The sequence below is a fragment of the Melozone crissalis genome, unplaced genomic scaffold (genome assembly GCF_028551555.1).
Source record: "Melozone crissalis strain CALT ecotype California unplaced genomic scaffold, PUWL_Pcris_2 ptg000014l_1, whole genome shotgun sequence".
NCBI lineage: Eukaryota > Metazoa > Chordata > Aves > Passeriformes > Passerellidae > Melozone > Melozone crissalis.
Genome location: NW_026535792.1, coordinates 7,825,001 through 7,852,907, shown reverse-complemented (window position 1 = coordinate 7,852,907; position 27,907 = coordinate 7,825,001). Strand labels below are relative to the sequence as shown.

General features: G+C 53.6%; 1 long non-coding RNA gene across 5 annotated transcripts in view; it reads right to left on the bottom strand.

Moving 5' to 3' along the window:
- Positions 1-27,907, bottom strand: part of LOC128934915 (uncharacterized) — a 43,576-nt gene that overhangs the window by 13,424 nt on the left and 2,245 nt on the right. Inside the window, exons 2-4 of one of the 5 annotated variants that reach the window (XR_008482896.1) lie at positions 27,756-27,907; positions 21,618-21,872; positions 11,914-11,983 (exon numbers count right to left, since the gene is read on the bottom strand). The exon at positions 27,756-27,907 is cut by the window's right edge and continues 310 nt beyond it. This is a non-coding gene — a long non-coding RNA (uncharacterized LOC128934915). Of the gene's footprint in view, positions 1-11,913; positions 11,984-21,617; positions 21,873-22,062; positions 22,139-26,513; positions 26,585-27,755 lie in introns of those variants that run through there. The other 4 variants (XR_008482897.1, XR_008482900.1, XR_008482899.1 and 1 more) reach the window with 4 other exon arrangements.

The window sequence follows — 27,907 nt, the reverse complement described above, 5'->3', positions numbered from 1 at the left end:
AGTCACCTCAGGGCTGTGATCTTAAATCCATATGTGCTTTTCCCCATGGACGTTGAGAGCTGTAAATCTCAACATTTCATTAAACAGATCACTCAGAACAGATTGCCTCACAACATAACTTCTCGGCCGGCCACTACCCACGAGCAGATGATTTTACATGACATTTATTCATGCAAATTGCCGAGGCTGTAGTCTAGTTACCCAGCAAGAGCATAAAAAATTACAGTTTAGATGCATAAATGCTGGCATCATGAGAGAAGACACGATGAGACTGGAAACACATCCCTGGGTTTCACATACAGTGCAACAAAACTTAGAGGGAATCCTCATCAGGTGGGGATTTATCAGGAATGACCCCCCCCCTAAAATGATCCAGGGGAGGCAGAGAAAGGCATGTGAAAGACTGCAAGGGCTACAGAGAAATGAACTTCTCCTGCTGCATGTGCAGAAACCTGCCATGGGGAGAGCACACGCAACATTTTACGTCACTCACAAAGCCTACTCTGTCCAATAAAGTGGGGAAGTAAAACAAAGCATGAAATCCAGGCATAAATTAGCATCCCTCTAGCCTAGCTTTATTTGTGCTGCTGCTGCTGTGGATTAGCATCTAGCTGGCTGACAGGCTGATAGGCAGACAGAAACAGGGAGAAATAATATTAAAAAAAAAATCAGTGGGTGTCTTTTTTTCTTTATGGTTCCTGGGATGTCTGCCTTCAAAGTGCAGGCAGCGTTCATCCCTTTAGGACCCGAATCTTTCCATCTTCCTGTGAGAGCAGTAGGCTCTGTAGGAAAGCAAATCCCCCTGAGATATTTGTGCCTGCACCCTGTGGAGCTGGCACCCGTCATCCAACGCAAGCCCAGTGCAAACCTGTCACATCCCCAGCCAGCATCCCCCCGGCATCCACAGCTCCACTCTGCAGAGCACAGGAGCAGCTCTGGTGTGGGGCTGGGAGACCTTGGGGGTAGCACCTTGCCACAGGCCCACACAGGGAGAAGATGCCCCGGGATTAGCTCTGGATCATGTTCACCATCGCTCGGGGCAGCTGCTTCCCTCACCGCTCGCAGCCACGGCTGGGTTTGGTACCTGATCCCAGATGACATGACCGGGATCTCACGCCGGCATCTCCTCTCAGTTTGTGTCAGAAATGTGTCACTGCCTGCTCCTCGGGCAGGAGGACCTGCAGAGAGCTTCCATCGGGCTGACACACAGCCTCCCTCTCCTCAGGGCTGCATGGCAAAATGAGTGGTCGTCACCAGAGACATCCCTCCTCTCAGGGCCTGGTGGCCTCGCGCCCACCCGCCCTTTCCAAGCACAGCCATGGAAACATAGCACTAAAGAGGTGCCAGTCTTGACAGCCACCACTCCAGTTCTTCCCAAACCAGCCCTGGCAAAGGAGTCTTTCTGCCCTAGCAACTTCAGGCAGCAGAGAGCCGCTGGGAAGCTCCTCAGTGTGGCTCTTGTACACAAACTGGGGGAGCAACAGCAGTAAACTTGACTGTGGTAAAAGCAAAGCCCATTTCCACCCTCACTGAGCCATTTAGAGTTTGACTGGGCTCTCAGGTCGCAGGAGATTTCTAGTCCTTGCCTGTCTTTTAAGGAGCCAAACACAGAGCTCAGTTTTTAGGCTATGGAAATCAAATTTTCAGCCGCTTTTCAAAGGTGGCCTAGAAAACACAGACTAATTCTGCACAGCCATAAAGCAAGTCCCTCAGGAGTACAGCATGCAGTTCAAACACCCCCATGTCCCTCTGCCTGCCATCATGACTCCCACAGAGTGGGTCTGATCAGGGGATGGAAGTGTGAAAACTTCCCAAGATGCAGAAAATCCCTCCTCAGCAGAGCCCTTGCAGCTCTCAGCCCCTCAGCCAATGCCCTGGCCCTGCTGACCACTGGTGCCACAATTCCAGTAGATTGGCACTGCCTTTGGAGCATGGAACAGGCAAAGCCTTTCTTGCAGCAGGCATCTGTGGCCAGTTCTGCTTGCTCCATGCCCAAATGGGTCAACACAGGCAGGGTTTTCCCAAAGGAGGCAGAAGGGCACTCTGCAGAGCTTTGAGACAGCTGCAGCTGGAAATAGCCCAAGCAGAAGAGATGCATCTCTGTCCCTCCAGCCACGCCTTCCCTGGAGTGCTTGATCCAAGTCTGGAACAAAGCACACCATCACCATCCTCATCCCACTGCACACAGCAAGACAGTCCCCTCCACATCCCTGCAGCCACAGAGGTATCTATGGAAACATCCCATGGCATCAGTAGGGAGGTTTCTTTTAGGGGCTAGGAAGGAAGAAGGGAAGAAGGATGAGAAGAGTGTAGAAACCGGAGCCTTTGTTTCCCAGCACTCAGCCATGCTGTTAATTAGGTAGCAGAGGCCAGCCACTTCCTACCACATCCTCAAGCTGTTGCAGCAATAGCAGGCACTCCTTTAGTCTCTGTCCTTTGGGGATGAGAAGGAGGCAAGGAGGCACAAGTCAGTCAGAGACTACAGAAATGCAACAAGCTGCAGGAAGGATCTTTCCTTTGCAAGGGAACAGGAACCTGATGGGCTCCCCAGCCAGCATTTATCTATGTGAGCCATTTGTTTCCTCCCCAAGCTCTCAGCTTGCTCTGACACATCACCCATTCCCCTGATTGCAAGCAAAATGAGTCAGAGGGGGCCCAGCCTTGCACCCACTCAGAATTCCTCTATTTCTACCCTGCTCCTCAGTGCCATGCCATCAGAAAGCTCAGCCTGGGGACTGTGCAGGACCACAACTGCCTTAAGAGCTTGGTCCAGATTCACACATGCAGTTTGCCCTTCATTCTGGGGAGCTCCAGTACACTTCTGCATGAGCTGCATTAAAACTCACACTGGCAACAGCACATTCAGACAAGCAGCCACTGGGACCAGGGCAATACCTATGAAATGTATCACAAATGGGCTCAAGGAGCACATTCCCTTGAGTCACTGGTCCAAGTGGCAGCTTGGGACATGTCTGCGGCAGCCTGGGGAGATCCTGCACAGTACCATGAGGACACCACAGAGACAGCATCTCCTTCTCTGGCTCTTAAGCAGAGTCTTCCACAGTGCTGCACACAGTACATGACCTCTCAGTTAAAGCAACTACCAAATAAATTTTAAAAAGCTTTTTTTTTTCTGAGTCCTGGCAGCATGGAAGTCAAACACTGTTTGTCAAGCTGTTCCCAGAATGAGACAGAGCCACATGCATCCACAGGCACAGCCAATCTACATCTGTACAGCCTTGTTCCCACCACCTTCATTAGCACATACAGAGATGTGCATCCCTCTCTTGTAGAATAGGGACCAACATCACCAATTAGTACCTTCTGGAGCACAGACCTCTGTGCCCAGGGCCATACAACAGTGGCTGGGACCACTCCTGAGAGCCCTCAGTATGTCTAGGGGCTTAAACGAGACCCAAGCCAGAAGCTATCCAACCCAGTGTGATCCATGACACTTTGAGTTGTCAGCCTCTCTTTTCCTCCCTGTTCGGATGTTACACAGCATCCTGCGCTATCAGCCTCAAGCTTTGAGTCTTGATCCCCAAAATTGTTAAGATTCATTCTAAAAACCAACTAATTGGAGGAGTTTTCTTCAGACTGATAATTCCTAAGCCCTACAAGGTCTTTGACTTGTTTCCAGAGTTTTCCCTGCAATTAAGATGTCTCTAAATACATTTCTTGTTAGCATAATTCTATTAATTTTAAGTGAGAACTGAGACTTTTAAACAGTCCTTGATTACAGTTGCTGGAGGTTTGCAACAGACACCCCAAATCCCAAGGTTTGCTCTAAAACCCTTGTGAATTATTCTAGTCCAGCCTTGCCAGCTGCTCTTCTACCCGAAAGGCACCTTCCCTTGAGAGCAGGATAGTAGAAGAAGGGAAGAAAGCTGGAAAAGAGCCATTTCTGGGACTACAAATGAAATCAGGAGGAACAGTCCCAAAAGCCTCTCTTAGCCTTGGCCACCAGCAGCAGCTACTCATGAAGCTCCCATCAAGTGAGAGCCAAAGGAAGAGACACATTGATCCTGCCTTGCTGGATTTTATGCCAAGCTTGTCAGCAAGGCACGCTCAGCTTTGGCTGCCCAGCAAATGCAAACCTCTCCTTTGTGTGGCTTTCTGGGCACCTCCCGCTGCCCTCCCTAAATCCCAAAGCCAGCAGCATCCCTTGGAAGGTGCACACCATGCCAGAGGCAGCAAAGACGTGCTCCTTGCAGCCTCCCGGCCCCAGGCCTTCTGCCAACACCATCCCAACATGGGGCATGCAGGCAAAAGAGCTGCCGGAGGAATCCACACCGAGCGGCGCTGAGCACGACCTTTCTGCTTTACAATGGTAACCTGAATCCTAAATACTGGATTTCTAGGCATGCATTAAAGCCATGAGACAATGGAGACGGCGAGGCTGGGGCTGGCTGCAAGCCAGCTCCATGCCGGCCCCGCCAGCGCCCGATGTTTCCCATTTCCCTCTTTTTTCACCATGGCAGATAAGCTAAGTCCCCCTAAGCCAGGAGGCAGGTGCATGCAGAGCTCACTCCTGACTTAGGGACTGTGTGTGACTCACCCCCCATAGAAGGTGGATGCCCAAGAAGACCCACAGAGGTGGTTGCTTTCCTCTCTCCCTCTCTCTCTCATACGAGCATTGCTTCTCCTTTAATTGGTTTCATTCATGGCGGCCCTTTGCTAAATGTAATTATGCCAGGCTCTCTCCATCTGTCTGCGTTCAGGAAGAGACATCGCTCTCACTGTTTTTATCTTCAATCTTTATTTCTGCATTAATCCCCGCTCTGCAGCTCACATGTACAACAATGTCCAGGACCTCCTGAGGACATACAGACACATAATGAAGAGCAGGATTTGCCCCTGGGTCTCTCCTGGCTGGAGGACATTTTTTCACAGGGAAAGCCCCATACCTCAGTCACTCTGTAACATCTACATCTCTCAATGATACCTCCACAAGCCAGTCCTTTTGCAGACACTCAAGAGTTGTCTGTGAGCCCAGGCAAGAGGAGACGGCTTGATTTTGTCTGCATCACAGAGATGTCTCTGCCCTGTCTTGCCAAGCCCGGTACATAAAGGTAGCAAGATGTCTGCTTAGGTTGACATGGACTGCTTTTCACATGGAGACAGCATTCAGTCCCAAAGTACCACACTCATTTTCCTTTCCAGGAATGCAGACAGGGTGAACACGGCTGAGCACAGGGATTAACAAACCTCAGCTCTGCAAGGGCAGCTCGTAGCTGCATAGCTGAGGCTGCAAAGCGCCCAACGCACCCAGAAGGATTTCATCCCTTGGGGATTCATTACCCAAGGTCCTTACACCTTCCTCAGCCAGGGTAGGTAGATCTTGGGGGAAAACACAATGCTAAAGGAGCTGTTGGTTTATCGAGAGACCCAACCCAGTGACACAGACCCTGGGCAACCAAGCACCATCTGGTGACCGCCGGCTCCCGACACAATAGCCCACGTTGGCATGTTTATGATAGAGACCAGAGGCGGATTCCCATTATCCCCATCAGATCCTGTGATGTGGTTTCAGGAGAAGGACCATGAGAAGCAGATGGGATGGCAGAAGAGAAAAGAACGCAATGAGACAGACAGACAGGAGAGATTTATATGAAGCTAAAGCGCATACCCATAAACATGGGATAAGTAAATAGCATGTAAGTATGAAATTAAATGCAGGGAATCCATGGCATCCAGTAATCAGTCAAATATCTCCTTCACCTCTTTTTCAGTTTATCATCGGCATTTTAAAATGAGATATTTATGCCAATAAGTAAGCCAGTTGTATATTGTAACCCTGCAAATATTGGCTTGGATCTGAGAGATTCGTCCCGACAGACAATTCATTTTTACAGTTATTTTTGGACTCCCGGCTTTCGTGGAACACCGGCTCTCTGTGTTGGATTTTATGCCCCTGAAATGTATTTACAATGCATGGCATCTGTATTGTGCATTACACACTTAAATCATTGCATTTCATTCATCGCTTGTAAAAAAAAATATTGCAATATCCTGAAGCTCTGAATACTCAAATTCAAAATATAACTGCTGCATTTTCAGAGTAATGCTATAAAATAATGTTGTATTTTTAGATAAAGGAGGGAAAATTGATCATGAGGAACATGGATTCCCAAGATCTGGGAAGAAGGGGAGCTTGGATTTCACACCACGATAAATGGGTAAAAAAAATAAAACTAAAATCTGAAAAACCCACAAAGGTTTATTTTCTAAACAAGAACATGGAAACATTTTGTCACTTAAACAAAGGGAGGAGGGCGGGGGAGGCTCCGCATCCTTGGCTTGCTCTCTGCAATGGACAAATACTATCAGAAACAAAAAGCATGGCATAGTTAGCAGGAGCTCAGCGCTTTACAATTAATGGTTTGTATTTAAATTCCTTTTAGGGGAAGCCTTCTGCAATTGGGGGCAAAAGAATTTCTTGGTTTTAAAGCCTTCTGTCATTGTTGCCCACAAGCAGAAGAGAAAGGCGCTTTCTTTGTCATCCGGGGGTTTATGGCAACACCTTAATATGTCCTTTTCATAGGTGAAGCAAGGCACACAAAGCAGCCGCGTGCCAATGCGTCCCCCCCGCCACCAGCAAAATAAATAAATGGAGGAACGCGGGGACGGCGGCCGTCGTAATCCCTCGGCAAAGAGGCAGCGAGGATGGTCTGGCGGGGTAAATATCGCACGTCTCCTGCCAAACCCCGCGTGGGCTATTGTCCCACCACCCCTTTTAGATGTCATTAAGGATTTTTCGCATACAACCAAACGAGCGGAGGGGATGAACGCGCTCGCCTCTTCCCCACCAGTTGGAGAAGCCATGACGAGGCGGCTGGGAGCCGGCGCAGGAAAAACACAGGGCAAATTAGGAAGTATGTTAATTCAGTTAATATCACAGAGGGGCTGGCGGGCGGTGGGGGGGAGGTGTGTGGGCAGATTTTCCGCCCGAGGAAGGAGGTGGCAGAGAAAGAACTGGGGCATGCCAGCTCCCGTTATTGTTCTGCCTTCATCGGTAATTAGCAAGATAAGGAGGGGACGACGTGAGGGAAGCAGCGTGGCGAGGACAAGGCAGCGCTGCACCCCACCTCATGCCCATGCGGCCATCTTACAGGCGGCGCTCGCCTCCCGCAAAATGGCCGCCGGGGCCCACACTGCCTCAGGCCCGCAGCTGGCCCATCCCAGCGGGCTCCCCTCCACCAGCCCTGAGGCTGTGGGCACCCGGGAGCAGTGGCAGCCAGCAAAGGGGGCCTCAGGAGAAAAGGAGTTGCCATGGTGGACCAGAGTGCGCTGGCGAGCGGCCATCTTAGCCCGGGCCCTGTTCATGGCGCCAAGGCGCTGGGCGCGCTGCGCTCCCACAGCTCTCTCCCCAGTCCTCCTGGCTGGAACAATCTTGGTACACTTCTCCTTCACCAGGCAGCACACACTGCCTGGGCCCTGCCCATGGCCATAGAGGCAGCTGTGCCCTTGCCATGGCGTTACTGTTGGACATGAGCAGGCATACCCCACACAGCCTGCCTCACTGTGTCCCAGGGAGTTCTGAAGGCTGCCAGGCACTGGAGTGACCCTGGAAGACACAGCCTGGACAGATAGAGCATTCCGAGAGCTACAAGGCAAGATGTCACCTGTCCAGCCATCAGAGAGTGAGTTATAGGCAAATTATGCCTTTCTCCTGGCCAAAATAAAATAAATCCCAAACCAAAACTGCAGTGATATCAGTAAAGAAGACATGAGCTTCCCAAACCTTAATTTAACACAAATTTAAAACAAGGTCAGTTATAAAATGCATGGCTACACAGACAACATAGACAAAGCTACTGATACATTTCTCACTCCATGGGAGCTTTACAGTGGACACATCAGTGCTGCTCAGTTCTCCAAATGAGCAACACCAAATACCAACCAAGGAGCCCTCATTTCTGGTCTCAGGCTGCCTTCAGGACAAGACCAACAATTACTGACACTAAAGCAGAATTTGGGAAGCATTTAATGTATCTTTAGCTATGATGGGACTACTTTAGACGATGCAATAGGCACACAATGCACGTTGAAAATTCGGCTTCTGCTCCAGTACTCTGTGGAGAACCAGAGGGTGATTGCAACTGCATGCAGGCAGGGCCATGTTATACATCTCAGCTAGACAGTGAAACATAAGGGATGGCAGGCTAGCTGCTCCGCTCCAGGGTTGTCTACACGGAAAACCACACCATTATAATGACAGCACTATAGGTCAACTGCTGCTGCTCCTCGCCACGCTGGTGCACATCTTCACTCTTAAACTGGCTTTCTCCAGTTTAGCTTAAACTGCTTCCAGCGTGACATCACTGGTATACAGGAGAGTCCTGCCTTCTGCTAAAGTAAATACCCACGGAGGTTGTACGAGTACAGCTCCTTGCTTTAAAATCCGCCCCCAACCGTACGTCTGTAGCCAGACCTGCCCTTCGGCTAACCTTTCTGTACTCCACACACTCCTGGGCTGTTCACAGTGCCCGTGAAACACTATTACACCCTGCTTCCCTTGGGTGCTAATCCTGCTTGTCAACCCAAAGGCAGAAGCAGACGGTGGCTTGGCATTTTGATTACGTTGTGATCTGTTTGAACCTTCCAGATTCTTTTGATGTCTGTGCAAATTTGAAAGGGGGAGCCTTCATCCCCCACAATGAAACTCTGCTATCGCATGGTGAACCATCTCGGGACTCCTATGTCCATAGCCACTGCTAGATTTGAAGCGGGGAGGGGAGTTGCAGCTTCTCCAGGAAGAGTCTGAATTTCAGACTAACCAGTTCTGGCCCTGAGCAGAGAACACTACAGGGACAGCGTGTTGCTCTTCAAACAAATGCATGCGTAGGGGAGTGTGCGCATGCACAGAGACACCAGATTTATACAAATAGATGCATTCATAGGAAAATGCAAATAGCATCCTCTTCCATCCCAGGCTCCCTTCGAGCTCCTGACATCCCAAGGTTTCAGAGGAGTACAAGGGAGCCTCAGATCAAACATTAGCCCTGCGGGGGTTCCCTCAGGGAAGCAGCCATGCACTGGGGTCTTTTCCCCGCTTCCATGTGAGGTTTCCCAACCCGGCCTTCCGTGGGTGCTCAGTTCTGACACGCGTACGACACGCGCGCGTGCATGCAGAGCCTTGCTAAAAGGTACTCTGGGAATTGAGCTCCACTTCCTCTTTCTCCTGAATCAATTGTCATAAACCAGCTTTTGTTTTATTTTTAACAAAGCGACAGAATTAATCTCCACACACAGCCCTTGACACTCCCACGGCCCTGTCCTTTAACAGAACAAGGTGTCCAGGGCCCCTGAGGACATGGGCATGGGGAGACAGCAGGGTGAGAAAGACCAGGAGAGGCTGATTTCTGGGTGCACAGAAATCTCCTGCTCCTCTCCTGAACCCATTGCATGGCAGGCAAGAGGTGGTGGGATGGGAAGGGGACTGGGTGGATGGTGGGCAAGGCAACTTCCAACCTCTCCAACCCAATCTCCAGCTGTTCCCTTTATCCCTTACCCACTGGAGTACCCACTTTCAACCTGCATTTTACCTAGCATTCTGTTCCTCTTGTTCTTCAGTGCCAGCAAGAGGCGACTCCTGCAGCACCATTGCACAATCAGTGGGCTGATGGGCAACCTGTGACAGCCTGAGCTCTGCCTGCCTGTGGCAAACCCCCATCTCCAGCATGGCCAAGGACTCATCTCTCCTCCTCCTCCTCCCATCCCACATACCCAGGTTCAGGACTCAGACACATATGGAGACATTTCTTGATGAAACCTATCAGTGGGTGAGTGGCAGCTGAGCAGGTACTGAGCAAGACGTGGGGCCAGACAGCAGCCAGGGGGGAAGGCAGCGGGTGGAGGGAACGTGCCTCGGGAGGAATACTCACAAAGGGCTGCTTTCATTAATAAAACATTCCCCCCTCGGTTGCCTTTTGATTTGGGTGTAAGAATTAACCCCATCTGCCCAACAGCACGCTACCTACCAAGTCATCTCTGCTGAGGAAGGCTGTCTGACGTGTCTGCTCAATTGCCTGGCTTCCCACTGCCCATGTTCCTTGGCAGCCCAGACCCCTCCAAACAGCTCACCAGCCTTGCTGGGTCTGCCCTATGGAAGAGATCCTCTTCTCACAACATAGATTAGACCCAGTGAAAATAGGCTTAGTGAAAAGACCATTTCACTATTAATGTCACCCCTCCACAACCCCCCCCACCAGCTTCACACTCTCTCACAACCAGAAAGATTATAAGAAATCCTGGTCACCTTTTGCCCCTGCTAACTACTGCTCCAGTCTTTGCACTGCATGCCTTCTACCACGAGTAGAGAGCTGGGCACAGGGAGTACTTATATATATACACACACATCTATCTAGTCAGCACTGGAGGTGTTCAGCTGCACAACACACATCTCCCTGCACAGCATCTCGCCTTGTCACAACACCCCAACCCATCCCTCTCTGCTGTAATTGCAGCGCCTGGTCCTTGGGCATCAGCAGAAAGTTGCAGCAAATCCTACATTGGTTAAAGCACAATCTGTCCATTCAAAATTGGTGGGGGGTTGCTTTTAAATCACTGAGACATTTCTATTCCCTTTCTGTTTAAAGTAAAACCGAGATGCAGAGATGCCTTCGAACCGACAGCCCCTTCATTTTTCCAGAGGTGTGTTTTAATGAGTGACTTGCCTTCCAAAAAGGGGCCGGCAAAGGGGAAGGACGGCAGATTCTCCACACAAATTCAATAGCTGGTAGGTTGCCATGGGCTAAAGCATTTCTTTGCACACATGAAGGGAAGGGACTCCAGAGCACTAAGGGTTTTGCCTCCCATGAGTTATAGCTCTACCCTTCAAGAGCGGAATAAATGCTTTATCCCATTGCAGCCTGTGATGTATTCTACATAGATGGATTGATTTCCCCTATTGTTCTTAATAAATCCTGGCGCATGAAGAAACTCACTGCACAGCCATTTTTCCTGCCTTGTTCTAACTTGCAGGAGTAATAAGGGTCAGATGTGACTGCAGTGGGAAGCAAAGGCCGTACGTGAGGCAGTGCTTTGTGGGATGCAGTGGGTGTGCTTGCAGGGGCTTGGTGGGTGCAGGCAACCAGCTCCCTCTTCCCTGTTTATTCCCCCTTTGAGTCGAAGCTGAGGAAGAAGGGAACCATGGCTGGGTACTGCAGCACTGGTGTGGCTCTGACAGGAGCAGCTACTGCCAAGCTGAGCCTGCACAAGCCTCCCAGATCTGCACAGGGAAAGGCAAGGCTCTGGCTCTCTCTGACTCAAGCTCTCAATTGTGAGAGATTAATACATATATTGTATTTTCTGATAAATGCAGGGCTGAGCACTGCACCACTGTAGAGCCTTCCTAAGCACACCCAGCCCTCTGTTGTGCCCTATCCATCACACCTGTCCCTGCCCATGTCCCAGCTGAGAGGAGTCCACACCACCAATACAGAGGCTCCTCTTGTTTTTTGTTTGTTTGCAGTTTTTTAAAATCAAAATGCCAAACCAACCCCCTCTCAATTACTCCCAACGGCACAACTCAGAGCCCCAGATTGTTGTTAAAAGGTTCTCTCCCTCCCTACCATCTTTTCTACTCACAAGGTTGACACCCACCCTCTTTTACTGCTACAGGAGGGTGTTTGCTGGACACAGCTTCGCTGGTGTCCAGCAAGGAGGCACTGCTGGGCTCCAAGAAGCAGGTGGCTCTGCACAATCCTGCCTTGGCCACCTGCCTCCAGCTCCATCCAGGCTCCCTGGATTATCGCTGCTGGTCTTCTCTAGCAGCAGCTAACAACTGGCCCTGATTCAAAAGCCTGGCTGGGAATTTGGCTGCTGGAGAGAGGGAGGGATCAGGTAAAAGAGCTGGTCTCCCATGCATGAGTTGGACTCAGTCCTTCAGCAAGACTTCCAGGGACTCACCTCTCCTTGCTCAGGTGGAGACGTCCCAGCCCTTCCCAAGGCATCCCACTCCAGGAACTCTCAGTCATGTCTGATTAAGGAAAAGAGAATTTGTCTCAATTAGAAAGAGGTTCCCATTTGCATGGACGGATGTCAAGTAATTACCGCATGTCACTCACGTTTGGAAAAGAGACCTTAAATTTGGGGCCGTGCAAACTTGCACACACAATTGCAAGTGAGTTACAGACCTTGGCATGCTCCAGAGCATACGTTGTGTGGATGCTTTCAAGCCCATCCCTCGGCTGAAATACACCCAGCCACGTAAAATACAGCCAGACACGACCCCGTTCTCTAATAAGGAAATAAAGCTGAGTGGACCTGCATTGCCAGACCCCAGACAGCAACACTGTCTCTTTAATTTTCTCCCTGGCTATCTCATCCTTTGCACAAACTCTTTCCTCCCTGTGGCTTCTTCCAGCCTGGTGGGCAAAGTGGGAAAACATCATTAGGGAGGAAAAATAATTTAGTTTGTTAATCAGTATCCAGTGGTGGGAAACAAGAAAGACAGAGAGCTGGGCTGGCGGTTAGGGCTTAGGAAGGGCCAGCACAAAGCCCACCATTCATGACATCTGGGGCTGGGATTCTCATTGAATTAAACAGACACAAAGAGCAGAGGCATTTCATGCTCTCTTCACAAGAATTATCATATCTCCCTGGCACTAGGAAACCTTCAGCACGGGAGAGGGGGAGAGAGAGAGAGAGAGGGGAAAGCGGGCAGGCTGGGTAGAAATATGGGGCAGGGTAGAAGAGGCTTTGTTCCAGGGTTGGATTTATGGATGGGATGCGGCGCGTTGCTTTGCAGGGAGAGACAGGGCCCTGGCGCGCTGGGTCTAATAAGAATCAGCAAATGTGAAACAGGGGGCCCCTGTGTACCATGAAGCAGGGAAACCCACGTTTGACAAGCCAACAGAATAACCGCTCGCGTCTCAAGGCTGTGGAAGGATGCTGACGTTCCTACGAGATGTGTCGTCTTGTGTGTGTGTCAGCGAGGAGGGGGAGAAGGGGAGAGGCGAGGAGTATAAACAAGAGACCAGGCAGCATCGTTCAGTCATGAAAATTAATTAGCTGATGTGCAAACCATGGCTGCCTCTTCCTACTGCCCTGCAAGCATTCCCCATAAAGCTATGGTGTGTGCAGAGCCTGTGACTGGGAATGACAGGGGCAGATTAGGCAGCTCCTTGGGACACAAGCCTGGCAGCAAGAAACCCACAGCCCGTGCAGAAAAGGTGAGGAGGGGATGATTAGTGTCCTTGGGGAAGGGACAGAGCCTGGGGACCAGAAGAAAGAGAAAAGGGAGAGACCGGGCACCAAGCTGAGACCAGGAATCGTGTTGCTGCAGCAGCATAAATTGGGGTGGATCTCAAAAACCAGCCATTAAAAAACCAGGGGCTGCTGGACAGCAAAACCACTTAGGGTTTAGATCACAAACTCTCTGGGGCAGGACCTGTCATCTCCTGCAGGCTCACACCATGGAGGCCTGTCCTTCTTGGTCTCTGGGCATTACCAGAAGATCTACTTTAAATACTAATTGCTCCATGATCAAGACCTGTGAGCTGCTGGGAGGCTCCCTACAGCATTACCTGTGGGAAGAGGGGATAGATCTCTGACCTCACATCCCCAGGGTAATTTGACCCCGTGCACTAGTACCACAAGCAAATATTACTACCCAGTGATGAAGATGAGCAATTCCTGACCAACTTCATATATCCCATCCCCAAGCTTTCAGATCCTACTATAATATCGTGTTTATTCTTTGGCTGGAACAACCACAGAAGAATGAGGGTGCCAGGGAAAAGGGGAAAAAAGGAAGTGAAGGGATGCAGAAAGTGATTGGTAGGGAAAAAACAGAGAAGACTCTTTGACATGGAATGTGCACAGTGAACACAACGTGCTGGAAACAAAGGGATGCAAGGAGAGAGGAGAGGCTGGGATGGGCATCTCAGCAGACATGTAGGTAAAAGTTGAAAAGGAAGCACTAATTAGCACCCAGACCATCACTTTCCATTAATAGCTTGTCACCGTTTCCTTGATGTTGCTGAGAGCAGGGAAGTTGGTATGTGTGACGCTTACCTGTCTCTATCTCATTAACAGAAGTGAGGGTGAGAACAGATGTTTATTGCCTGCATTCAGATAGACAGGCCCTTTGCTGAACTGAGAGGCAGGAGAGAGGGGGAAAGTTATGAAAGAGATGCTCATGAAACACAAGCCAACCCAAACAATGGAAACCCAAACGCAGGACACTTGGAAACCTGTGCCGATCCAGAAACGGCCCCAGGCAGGTATCAGGTTCCAGGAATTCTGGAAACACAAAGCTGCTCAGTCAAATAATTATAACCCAGGGCAAATACACTGCCAGCTGGGGGAGAGTGCTCTGGTATTGGCACAAGGTATGTGCAAGGGGCTGTGACTGCATTAGACATGGGAAAGTAAAACAAAGGGCTGTTTACTTTCCAGACTGATTTGCTCAAGGTGTCCACTCCACTCAAAAACAGACAGCCAAGCATCTTACTGAGAGCCAGAATGGAGATACCCACCAGTAAACAAAGGAAAAGAAGAAAACAAAAAAAAGTGCTATTTCAGGCAAACATAAATGTGCTCTGCATATAATCACCTTTGGAGTAATTCTTCCAGCAGCTAAAAAAGAGATTATCCTTCCTATGTAAAACACAAAGGCCTCTCCTTTCCCTCCAACATGTGGAATGGCTCCTGACAGTGACATGGGAAAGAGGGAGTGTGCAAGGCAAGGCAAGGCAAGGACGCCAATCAGCAAGTACCTGTGAGCTGGTAGCACACGTCTGCTGGTGCGATGATGGGAGCGTGCGCGCGTGTGCACATTCCTAGGGACACCCCCGCTCCCACCAGCACATAAATCCACTGCACAAGCCAAAGGTTCCTCTAGAGCAGGAGCCCAAACCTCCTTAGGAGGGAACGAGGGAAAACCAAAGGCAAAGAAAACATCAAGGCAGGGATTGAAGGAACAAAGGCTTCCCCCCTTTCAGCTTGGAGACATCTTCTTGGCCATTTAGCTCAGATCAAGTGTAGGCTCTGTTGACTCCCCCACCTATTCAGACAAACACTTTCAATAGTCTGATGGGTCTTTTCTGCTCTACAGCTTCTCTACCCCTGTGTTTGACGTCCCCAGCCAATGCAGTTAACGCCACGTGCAGAAATACTGCCCTGAAGAGCCCTCGCTTAGATTGCGTGGTCAAGCACTTCAAAGTTAGGAAGTGTCCAATTTATGGCTGTCCACGCAACCTTAATTCCACCTCGCTGTGCAGCCACTCTGGACAGGAAAAGAGGGAGTGAGCTAAAAATAGGCTGTGACCGTGTCGTCAGCCTCGTAAGGGCACGGGCAGGGAGAGGCTGAATTAATGTCTCATGGTCAGAACGAAATCAGGTACCCCCCGACTTGCCAGCGCCTGCTTTGGTGCCTTCAACCATGTACATTTTTAATATACAGAAATCACGTGCATTCTAAACATACAGAAAAATGCATTATTTATAGCTAATAAATAATAGATTGTTTATATAAGCAAAAAGAAAAACAATTGTAGGCAAGTGTAACAAATTCCCCTTCCTCCACCCCGCACCCATCCCTGCTTCATCCTGTGCGGGCAGAGAGATTTTCAAGCCCCAAGCCTCGGCACAGATTTCTGCCACTATGAAATACAGGGCTAATGTTATCTGGCAGCGGCAGAAGGCTGCTCTCCTGGGGCCGGCAGAGAAGGGGACTGCTGGGGCTGGCAGTGCCCAGGCCAATGCACCCACATCCCCTTCACTTCTCCCTCCTGGCACCAGCACACGGAGGAGTTTTCTCCCAGGAGAAGGGTCTGCGCTGGAAGGATATGACCAAAAGGTGGAAAGGGGTGATGGAACTGGCTGTGAACACCCTCCCACCTTCCCTGGCTGGTCCAGAGCTCTGCAATAAAGTGGTGGGAGTCCATGGTTTCACCCTGCTCCTAATCTGTTATTATTATTCCAGGGAAACAATAAATTTTAATTTTTTCCCCCCTCCCCAAGAGGCAAGCGAAGGGAAATCGTGATTCTGAACAATTCATAATTCAGCTAAACCTGAAAGGAATTTAAGGGACAAAGAACAGGCATTTCTCGACTCGAAGAGCTTCCCCCAGACGAATTTCAAGGGCCCACAGCAAACAATGGGAGTGTCAGAGGTTCTCAAAAAGAAAAAAAAGTTCAAGAATCTTTACAATAAAAAGTGTTAGGCAACACAGAGGTCAGAGCCAGCTCCTCCTATAATAAATAGCACGACTACCCTACATTAACTATAGGAGACATTTTAATGCAGTGCCTCAGCTTCGTGCTAATTATACTTTTTCACCATATTTTGAACCTAAGAAAAAATGTCATCAGTTAATTATAACAGATGAGGGAGTGTGAAGACTTCCTCAATAAATAATGCCTTGATATCTCATATCCAACAAGCTGCGTGCTCTGCTCTGAAGGTGCCCAGAAATATGTCCTCTCAGGAAATATATCAAGAACTGATGGTCCCATAAGCTGGCTTTGTTTCCAAGCCTTGATTTTCAGCCCAATAATTAAGTGATTTTTATGGATTGGGGAGAGTAAAGGTCGTGGGACTGCTGGAATGGCGCCAGAGAGAGTAAATGCTTAAAAATAAATAAATTCCTAAATCAAAATGAGATACAAGAGACCTCAACAAATTTCCCCTACGGCTGCACAGGTGAGCACACAGACACAATTTGGTTTCTGGACCCATGTCCCATCCTTCCTGCATTCATGGCATCTCCATGGGAGTCTGGCATGCACTGAAAAAGCCTGGTTTTAATGAAACCAGGCCACTGCTGCCAGCATGCCACCAGGAGCCAGCCACCGCTGTCCACCTACCCCGAGGAGGAGGAGGAGGAGGAAGGCACCATGCCCCTGCTGCTGTGCCACCCTGGGCACTGCCCCTGCTGCGCCCATCCCTGCCGAGGCTGCTGGGCATCCGGGGCCTGACGAGGTTCCTCAACTAAACCATCTTTCTTTCAGCTCCCTTCTCCACCTAGCACCCCTCACTTCCCCCTCTGAAGAGCCGGGATTTGGCGTGGGAAAGATGTCTTTGGGCTTTTCACAAATCCAGTATCCCCTTGAACCAAAACCAATTAGCCTGGCCCAAGGTCCTGCCATTGAAGGACTGTCCCTTCTTTTCAAACCCCCGCGGGCTCAATTGCTCTAAGGAGCCTGGATGTGAATGAGCAAAGCCCGCTTAAAGTGGTACTTAAGGCCAGACCAGGGTGAAGGAAAAGAGAAAGCCTCTATAGGAACAGCAAGCTGAGTTTCCAAGAGACAGCTAACTGCCGGAGATTGTGTTCTTTTGCTCCCCCCATTTTCTTTTTTTTACCCCCACTCCTTAGCTTTCGAGGCAAACGCTCCTAACCAAACCTGAGCCCTTGAATAAATATTAGAAAACACGAAAGCCAGAACCTCGTCCTGACTCTGTGCGGGAGCCCGCCTGTGGGAAGTGCGATGGCCCAGCCTCGTATGCCAGCTCTGGTCACTAACATGTGCACTCAGAGGGACAGAGGGATGGTGAGAAGCCCAAGATGATGTCTTTCCAGTTTGGGTGCTGGCAAACATCTTCCCAAGGTGGGCACGAAACACCAAAATCCCCGACCTGGACAGGGTGACTCCCTGTACCGTGTGCTGGGGAAGCCAGCGTGGGCAGCCTCATGTCCATGTTATGCTGGTGGTCCCTGGTGACACCCAGAGACTCAGGGTGACTGAGGGGCTGCACTGTGGCAGCAGCAGTGCCAGGGTGACACGTGGCACCCACACCATGAACGGTGTGTGTGCACCACCTCGCGCCAGGCACCTCAGTGCTGATGCCAAACCAGCACCTTCCCTCCAGCCAGACACACCGGGGTTTCCAGCAGGCAGCTGTGATCCCTCCCTGGTGGACAAGCAGCACCCATCCATGGCCACAGGTTGGATGGACCCTCCAAGCTCCTCAGCTCTGCCCTTTCTGCAGCGGCACAGACAAAGCCAGGGCAGAGCAGCAGGAGAAGGGAGGCTCTGTCCGTTTGCATCAAGGGTGCAGGCAGGGCATGGGAGCCAAGACAGACAAAAGAAATGGCCGAGCCCAGCCTCAAGAGTGGAACTCGCCATTGCCAGGCAGTTCCACAAAAATGCCCATTGATGGGATTTCATCCATAACCAAGCGTGCACGCTCACACAGCCTGGCTTCCAGGGGAGCTCCTTCCAACAGCAGGGCCTGAACAGCCCCTTCTCCACCTGACCCCGAGCCCTGGTGAGCTTGGCTTCCCCAGGTATTTGGTATAAAGCCCCTTCATCTCATGCACCAAGCCAAACCCACTGCATGGCGGACAAGTTTTAGGAAAAGGTGGGAAATCCTGAGCTGGAGCACGCGATCTCCCAGAGCATCATTTCCGTGGGGTGAAACCCACAAACTGTATTTTCCATTCATCCCCCAATGGCACATGCTGATTCCTCTGTTTCTGTCTCCCTCTGCCCATCCCCAGCTCTGCCTGAAGAACAAAGACATCACAACCCAGCTCCAGGAACCTCACCCATGTTTGGCCTACGCTGCATCCTATTCTCCACCAGGAGAGTCCCACCGCGAAGAGAAAGAACCAGGAATGCCAGGACATGGACTGTCATCTCAGCACGCTCCAAAAAGACGCCTTCCCTTCTGGGTTTTGCCTATACAAGGGCAAAGACCCATTCAAACCAACAGCTACCCTAACAGGGCAAAAAGCCACAAAGGGAACTCTATCCAGCCAAAATCCATCCCTGGCCTAAGGATAGACCCTTGGGGACCTCCCTTCCAATATGGCACTTAAAAAAAAAAACAAAACAGAAAGCAGAGACCTGTCGATGGGCTGCCAGGGACTCTCTGGATGCAGCGGGTATGCCACAGGCAGAGATTTGCTGAGGGGCTTCATCCACTGCCTCACCCCCGACACACACACACAGGAGCTGGGGATTCTCATCCCGCTGTCCCCCATCACTCACTGCCACCTCCCTTGTTAATTGAGGGCGTGCTACCTTCACACCTCCTCGAGGCATCCATAGGTTCATGCCAACAATGGGGGCAAAAATGAAGTATTAAAGCAGCAGAAAAAATTCAACCTCAGTTTCTTGCTCCTGGACGTTAAAGGCCAAATCGCTGAGTCCCTGTCTCTGTCCCCTTCGGGGGAACTGCTCTGGGGTAAGTGTACCAAGTACATGGCCTGAAAAAATACCTGAAAAATCAGCTCAGGAGAGGTGATTTTGTGGAGAAAAAAAAAAATAGTAAAAGTCAAGAGTGGTTTCTGACCAGCTGATTGAATAGCAAGGTGAAAAGGCTGGCATCAATCCTTTGTAAGAGTTCTCATGTAGACATGGATTTCCACACTTCCATTTTATTTCATAAAATTATATATATATATATATATGTATTTGTATATACACACACAAAGACATTTATTATATGTGTGTATATTTTTTTTCCTCAGATCCTCTTTTTATATTTTCACCTTTTGCAATTACAAAGGCCAGGGACAGAAATACCTCCTGGGTTCTGCCAGTGCAGAACACTCCCACCAAACAGATTTTCTCTAACATGCTGGTTGAATGATTCCTCCTGAATTACATTCATTAGGAATTTGAATGTTTCTTTCCTCCATCCCCCATCAAATCATTACTCCGGAATAAATGCATTCATCAACCACCTTGCTCAGTTCCCTCCTGCTTTGTTCAGTCTAGTTTTAAAGCATCTCCAATGAAACCGTTTGCACCTGACTCGATGCTAGCGCACCAAAGAGGGAAAAAAATAAATAGGAGAAGAATTGAGCGCCACTCACAATATTGTGAAAATAATTGGAAAATTATTTCTTAAAAATAGCCAACATAATAAAGGAGGGAAAGGACTACATTCCTTCCTCCCCACCTCCGATCTCTTCCACAATTTCTGGGATTGCATCAAGTATACATATTCCAGATGGGCTGGAGAGAAGGAGGTTGGTTCTTAATGACACGTCTTTCGCTGCCTTTGGAATGAATGATTCATTCGGATCTTGCCGAGACTCGGTGCCACAGTTGAGTTACATTTCTAGAAAATCCGTATCTTTAATTCTGGCGCTGCGTGTGGGACCCAGCAAATCATGGAATTACTGCTGTAACTTCGGATTAGTAACGCTTTCTAAATGATAGTCTAATTCCAGGCCTTCATGCTTTTCAGCGTTCACACTCACACAGCCTTTTCCCTGGGAGGCTTCCTGCGGAATTAGTGCTGGCGTCTTCGTCTTTCTCTGCCCTTTTTAATTTCTCCAATGACTTCTCATTAGAATATATAATAACAGCTCCTCAGAACTTTTCTTTCTCCCGGTATAGCCAAATTCAGGCTGAGATCCTTTTTCCTTACTGTGGTTATGGCGGTGCTTTGCTGGCCCTGGAAGGGTGCACAGGCAGATTTAGCTTGGCGGGCCTACGTGCCATCTGACGCCATTACCCCGTGCAAGGGAAGGTGGAAAACCTGCCTGCGAGGTGCGGGGGGCTCCCACCTCTCTCGGGGGCTCGGCCCCGCGGTGCTCCCCTCTCTGTCCCTCGGCAAGGGATGCCCGCTGCGGAGGATGGGGCAGGGTACCCGCGCTACGCCTCGCCGAGCAGTGGGAAGGCGGCAGCGCCTCTCCCAGCCCTCCCCATCTCCCGCAGCATCTCCTGGGGGGCAGAGAGCCAGCTAAGAGCCCGCTGCCACAGGGAGGTTTCTCTCCGCAGCCTCCCCGGAGCTGTCACGACCCGCGCGGGTTGGCGGCAGCGCGGGGATCATCCCTGCGGAGCGCGGGCGGCCAGCGCCGGGCGAGGGGCGGCTGGCGATGCTCGCAGCTGGCCCCGGGGTGCCGGGGGGCCCGGGGGACCCCGCTCCCGGCCAGGGGCGCTCGCCCCACGCCAGCTGGGAAAACGTGCCGGGGAGGCTCGGCGGAGAGCACGGTGCTTTGTGTCACCATGGGAACGGAATGCAGATGTGCCAATTGCTTTTCTTTTCTTTTCTTTCTTTCTTTTCCCTTTTTTTTTTTTTTTTTTTTTTTTTATTTGCCAGACATTGTAATACATATTATGTTTCAACTTCTGGGGCTTGCAGCGGAGGTGAGGGAGGCTTTGTGCCTTGCCAAGCGCTCGGCTCCCAGAGAAGCCTCAGGGCCGGGCGGCTGCACGCTGGAGGGGTGCACCCAGCAGCGGGACCCCTTCCCCAGGCATCCCCCCGCAGCTACGAACAAAAGCAACAGCCACCATGCAAGAAAAGTGATCGCATTCTCACCAACTTGACCTTCCAAAGGGAGGCCAGGATCAAATCCAAAGCCGAAAAAATAGAGCAGGAGAGAGAGAGAGAGGGAGAGAGAGAGAGAGAGAAGGAAAGATATCCAAAAGCTGGGGGGTTTCGTGGTCTGCCCAGTAGGCTGGGACGGGGGAAAGGTTTATTTGGGGAGGGTGCTCGCTCTCTCCATCCTCCCAGAGCCGCAACACCCCGCAGCCTAGGAGTGAATTTCGACGTGCGTTTAACCGGTAATTAAAGCCCGGATTTATTTGGCAAAGGAAGAATTGGCGCAGGGCTCGCCTCGCTGTCCCCGTCCCTCCCGCCCGCTGCCGCGGAGCCCCGGGCTGCCCGGAGCGGCCCGACGGGGAGGTCGCGGACCCGCAGCCCTTACCTGGAGCCCCCAGGGCGGCGAGTCGGGCCGTCTCTGCACTGCCGGTCCTGGTGCGGCCGCTTCCCCTGGGCGAGCAGGTCTGGAAGTCATTTCTACTTTCGGTTATCTAGCTTTATGATGGCTCCACAACACTCATACAGCTAGATAACCAAAGACAGAAACATCCCTCCGTCGGGGATGCCGGCCATCCGTCCGTCCGTCCTTCCGTCCGTCCGCTCCAAGGTGCGGGCACGGCCGGGGCAGGGCGGCCAGGAGCTGCCACCGGGAACCACACACACATTAAAAAAAAAAAAAGAAAAAAAGAAAAAAAAAAGAAGAAAAAAAAAGAAGAAAAAAAAAAGAAAAGAGAGAGAGAGAAAAAAAGATAAATACGAAGCAGAGAAGATGAGCCGGGGCAGAGCCACGGCGCGCTGCCGCGGGGGCTCGGAGCCGAACCGCGCCGTACCGAGACAGGTCGGGCTGTGCCGAGCTGAGCCGAGCCGAGCCAGGCCGGGCCGGGCCGGGCAGCGCGGGGCCGGGCCGGGCCGGGCGGGCTGCAGGGGCCGGTGCTCGGCGCTCGGTGCCCAGCCCGCCGGCCCGGCCCGGCGAGCGGCACTCGCGCTCCCGCCCCGCTGCCCAACTTCTACTCCCCTCGCATGGTAATCGCCCCCTTTGGGAAGTGACGTCACGCCGCGCCCAGCCAATCCCCGAGCCCTCATTTAAATCAGCGCCCCCTTTCCCGCGCTTTCCAGCCCGGGATGGGACGGGGCGGGCCGGCACGGCCGGGCTCGGCACCGGGCGGCACCGGGCCCTGCGCCGCTCCTCCCGCCCCGCCCGGCCTGTGCCGGGGCTGCGCCGAGGCTCGCTCGCCTCCCCTGCCCCCTCCCGCCCCGACGTGCCCCCGCGGCAGCGCCGCTGGGCCGGGGGAGAGGCGAGCAGCGCCCCTGCATAGCCCTGCACCTGCAGCTAAGCTCCCTTTCCCGCTCCCCGGCACTGCCCTCGCTCCTTTTCGCCTCTTTCCCTTTCCCCTCTCTTCCTTTTCCCTCTCACCATCCCCTCTCCTCTTCACTCTCTGTCTTTCCCTGGCCTTTCCTTTCTCCCCACCTTTTTCCCTTTCCATCCATTTTCTTTTCGTGTTCCCGACTCCTTCTCCCATTTTTCCCTCTCCTCAGTGTTCCATACCGCCCCCCCCCCCCATGCAGCGAACCTCTCTCACACCTTCTCCTCTCCCCGCAATGCCCTTCCCGTCCGGCCTCCGCACCTGGGGGCAGCCCGAAAGGCAGAACCCTTTCTCTACAGCCAGACTCGGAGCCCCCCGTCCCGAAACCTGCCCCGGGAACGCACCCGCGATCCCCCACAGATCCTCTCTGCTCCCCATTTCCCCGCACTTTTAATTATTTCCCCTCCAGATTCTGCTATTTCCTGCGCAGATTCTTAACGCAATGTGCGTGTAGCGGCGAATCCGGCACATACAAATAATAACAGCAACAATAATCAGACTAAAATGCCAGGAGGTAAATATGATTATCTGGGGTGCTTAACTGACCTACTCCTCACTAAAAAACATATTTAAAAATAAAAAAATTAAAATTGTAATCCCTCGCCCCTTCTGAATATCGCCTTTCTTTAAATCCCAGACGAGGGTAAAATGTGACCTGCTGCAAAACGAAGCGATCTCGGCGGGAGCAGCCGCGGCAGAGCGCTGCCTGCCGGTCCCGCCGCCTCCGGCTCCCGGCGAGCTCCGCTCGGATTATTTATTTCTCCCTCTCTTCGCCCTCCCCCTCTCCGCCATCCCCTTAAAAAAAAAATTTTAAAATTAAATAAATAAAATCTACCAGCTCAATCAGGCTAAAAGCTAAAGGACGAGGGCTGCCAGCCCTTTGCGAGCCGGCGCTGCTCCCTGCGCCCAGGCGAGCCCGGCCAGCGCTGCTTGGCTCCCGGGAGCTGCCCGTTCCCTCCCGCCTCCTGCCTAACGAGAAACGGGCCCGGCTGGGCTCTGGCCGCCCCGACGGGGCTGGGCAAGGTGGGGAGAAATATTTTCTCCCTCTCCAGCCCCTCGGTGCCTTCCCCGCGGCCCGGAGCCGCTCGGGAGGGGATTTGCCCGGCGTTTATTTCAACCTATCCTAGAGGCATGGGGGAAAAAATTGCCATGAATGGGATCTCCTTAATTTTACGGCCTTGGATTTTCTCCTAATTTATCTGTTTCGCTGTTAGGGTGGTCGCTGCCGGAATGCTGGCGGCTGGGGCGGGGGATGTCGCCCGCCCGCCCCGCTGCCTCGGAGGGCAGCCCGGGGCTGCGGGGACTGTGGCACCGAGCGGGCACCACCAAGGGCTCGCCTGGCCCGGGGACCGGCCTCGCTGTACCCGCTTTAACGGGAGAGGCCTCGTTACTCACCGCGGGGAGAAGCTTGGGGCGCCGCCGGCAGCTTCCCCCGCTCCCGGGGCCGTTTCGGCGGCGATGCGGCCCCGCTCCGGCCCCGCTGTCCCTGCGGCAGCGGCGAGGGGGCCCAGGCGGGCACAGCCAGCCCCGCTAAGGCTCAGCTCTGCCCGGCTGTGCCGCCGTGCGAAATCTGCCGCCCGCCGTGCCGAGCCCCCGGGCCGCCGTGCCGCTCAGCCGAGGATGCTGCGGGTAAAACACCGCACCTCGCCGGGCTTCCCGGGGCTGGAGACGAGATCCCCTCTCTCTGCCGGTCAAAGGAGGTGATTTTCTTGGCAGGAATACATATGATATTATTTTTCTTCCCTGCTCCTTTTCGGCAATGTTTTGCTCTGCTCGGAGCTCTCGCCTTGACCCTCTCTCTCCGCGTAGGCAGAGCCCCAGTACATGGGAGAGAATACCATGCGCTCGGGGTATTTTTGTTTGGTTTTACGCTTGGATATTGTGGGATTTTTTTTTTTTTTTAATTTTGGTTATTTTGGAGGGTTATTTTTGTGGCGGGCAGGGGTGGTTTGGGCTTTCTTTTTGGCGCAATTTGAGCAGGATGCGTACAAAATGGCTCCTTGGCACAGCGCGAAGCACCGCCGAGAAGCCTGGGGACGGATCGGCGGGGCTCCCCTGGCTCCGATGGCATCACCCGGAGCCAGCTCGCGTCCTCATGCCCTGCCCACGGGGCTCTCCTCCACGTGCACGAGAGAAAAGCCCCCACGGCGGCGGGCGGCCCGATGGGACGGGGAGGGCCGGCGGTGCCGGGCTCTGGCCATGGTGCTGCACCATGCTGCGGACAGGACGGCCCCGCCGCCCGCTCCCTCCTCGGCTGACCCCGGCGCCAGGCGAGGCGGGCGGCCCCGCTGGCCGCACCTCGGAAGAGCCCGGTCAGCAGGCCGGCCCTGAATTATTTAACGTGATCACCCAGGAACGAGTCCGCTGCCTTCCCCTCTTCTACGTCCTGCACGTCTGACGTCACTTTTCTTTAATTAGGAGAAGTTATTTTTAGCCAACCTGGAGTAACCCCCCACGCCTCGCAGCCTCGAGCTGCATCTCCTAATTGTTTTTTTGGGGGTGTTTTTTCTTTTCTTTTTTTTTCTCCTTTTTTCTTTTTTGGGGGGGGGGGGGTGGTGGTGGGTTTGCTTCTCCCCTCACCATCGGGGCTTGGCAAAGAAGCGGCAGCTCCCGACGGGCGTGAAGGAAACGCGTGGCTTTGTTTAGTAATTAAAAGCCGCCTCAGAGCAAGCCCCGGCGCCGAAAAGGAAAAGCGGCTGCGTCTCACCCCCGGCTCCTCTTTTCTCTCCGGCCGTCGGGGCCAACACCAAGGTGGGGACCGGCCCGGAGCCTCCTCGCTTGGCGGGGCGAGGTGCTGCCCGTCCGGGGCCGGGGGTGGAGGCACGTCGGAGGGATCCGGCCAGGTGCAGACTCTCAGGCCACCTGCACTGCTATGATTCGGGTTTCCTTAAGGCTGAGGCCTAAAATGCGTTTCACTTCCAGGGTGATACAGGGGAAATAGAAAAAAAAAAAACAAAACAAAACACAAAAGCCAAACAACAAGCCCCGAGGAATTAAGCAGTCGCGGGAAGGCAGGAAGCAAAAAGGAAGAATGAATGGGGGAAAATTAGAAAATTTTAAAAATTGAAAATGATGGTAAAAACGGAAAGAAAAATAAAATTATAATAAACAAGGATGAAATAAAATAAAAATGCTTTCCTCCCCTTTTCTTCTTTTTCTTTTTTTTTTTTTTTTTTTTTTTTTTTGCAAAGGAAATGCATACAGCAAATGAAAAATGAAAAAAATTCCACCAGCACCAGAAGCCGGTGGCAGAGCAGGGCACAAGAGCAGCGGTAACCCCGTTGCTGCTCCTTAGGGGTAAATCCGAGCAGGGGAGCGGGATGCCCTGATGTCCTTCCCCTCATCCCTAAAATCAGGCCCTGCAGCAGCACCCGCTGCACCGGGAGGATGAACTTCCTCGGGAGCCCGGGATTTCTCCAGCGGCCTAAAGCCTGGGTGTCCCGGGAGGCTCGGCCTCATCCGGGCGTTTTGCCCGGTGCCGCTTCTCCCACCGGTTTGGGGGAACCCCGGCACCCCCGGCAGCGCTCGGCCCCAGCTCCCCCCGTCCCGTCGGGGCTCAGCCCGCCCCGGGCCCCTCTCCCGAGCAGCACCGTGCCGGGCATGCAGGGAGAAGCTGCCGGAGCGAACGCGTCCCCGGCAGCAGAAGGCGCCGGGTGTTTCCCACTCGTGCCCTGCTGAGGGAGAGCCGGGGCCGGGCAGCGGCGCGGGGCGGTCCCGGTCCCGCCTGGTGCCGGCACCTGCAGGAGCCCAACTTCCCGCCGGGAACCGGCCCGAGTTCGCATCCCCCCTTCCTCTCTCCCTGCCTCCCTCCTCCCCTCCGGCAGCCGCTGTGTCCCCCCGGAGGACGCTGTCCCCCCGCGCCTCCCGCCTCCCGGGGCCGCCCCGCCGAGGCGGCGATGCCCGGCCGCGACACTCACTCTGCTGCCGTGCGGAGGGCAGGACGGTGGTCCCGGGAGAAGCGGGCGGCGGGGTCATTCCCGTCCCCGGGCTGGCGGAGGGGCAGGCAGGGCTGCCCCCGGCCGAGCGGCGGCTCCCGCAACCCCCAGCCCCAGGCGCGGACCGGCGGGGGCGGCGGAGGCGGCTCTGCCCCGGCTCCGTGCATCTTCCCGGCTGCTGCCGGTGCCGGCTCTGGTCGCTGGCCGGGAGCTGCCGCCGCCGGCAGGCTCTGCCCGCACTGACGTCAGCCCGGCAGCCGCCTATTCACTCCAACCATGGCGGAGAGGAGGAGGAGGAGGGAGAGGGGGAGGGGAGGAGGCGGTGGGAGGGAGGGAGGGGGAGAGGAGGAGGACGGGAGGAAGGCGGCGGTGGCGGCGGGGGCTGGTGGCTGGCAGGCTCCGCCGAGCAGAAAGCGCAGCCCCTCCGCCTCACCCCTTAATTACCCCCCGAGGATGGGGCTGCGCGGGGGAGGGGGGCCCGTACCCCCCTTTCTCCCCGGAGAGCCCCTCTGCCTCCCGCTCCCCCGGGGCCGCCGTCGCTCACCTGGCCCCCCCACCGGGCACCCCGCTCTTCCCCCGGCCCCGGGGAGCGCTTCTCCGGGGGGACAGCGGGGCCAGCTCCCCCCGCACCCCGACACCCGAGTCCCCTCTTGGCGGTGCCCCCCAGCCCTTGAGGAACGGGCCCGGTGCCGGCGGACGGCGAAAGGGCTCAGGCCGCCCCTAAACCTCCCCTGGCCCGGGCAGCTCCCACCGCCCCCCGCCGCCTTCCCGGCCCCGCACCGCTGTCCAAATGCTGAAAGGACCCGAGACTGCCCGGTCCGGCCCGGCACGGCTCGGCACGGCCCGACCCAGCGCAGCACGGCACGGCAAGGCACGGCCCGCCTGCGGGGCACAGGCTACCCCGGGGCCGAGTCCCTGGCCATAGTAAAGGGGTCCCTCCTGTAGCCGTGCCGTGCCGGGCCGGGCCGGGCCGTGCCTTCCCCGACGGACAGGCCGAGCCCGCAGCCCGGGTGGCCCCGACAGCCGCAGCGCGGGGCTCGGTGGGCACAGCGAGCTGGGATGGGGCGCGGGCACCGCGCTGCTCTCCCCTCGCTCGCTGCCTTCCCTCTCGCCTTTACAGCATCACGCACATTCTGCACCGCCTGCAACCTCTGCTGCAAGGCTCAAAAAGCCCTCCCCAAAAACCCACAACCCCCCCACACGCCCCAGTCCCTCCTGGCACACCTTTGCTCCGCTTCCGACCTCTCCTCTTCCTTCCTGCGTTTAACCTGGCTCCTAATTTTTATCTCCGATTCACTCCACCGATGCCCCGGAGCGGCTCTGGGGAGTCTCTCGCCGCCCCGATGAATACACAGGGATCCCCAGACAGGTTTTCT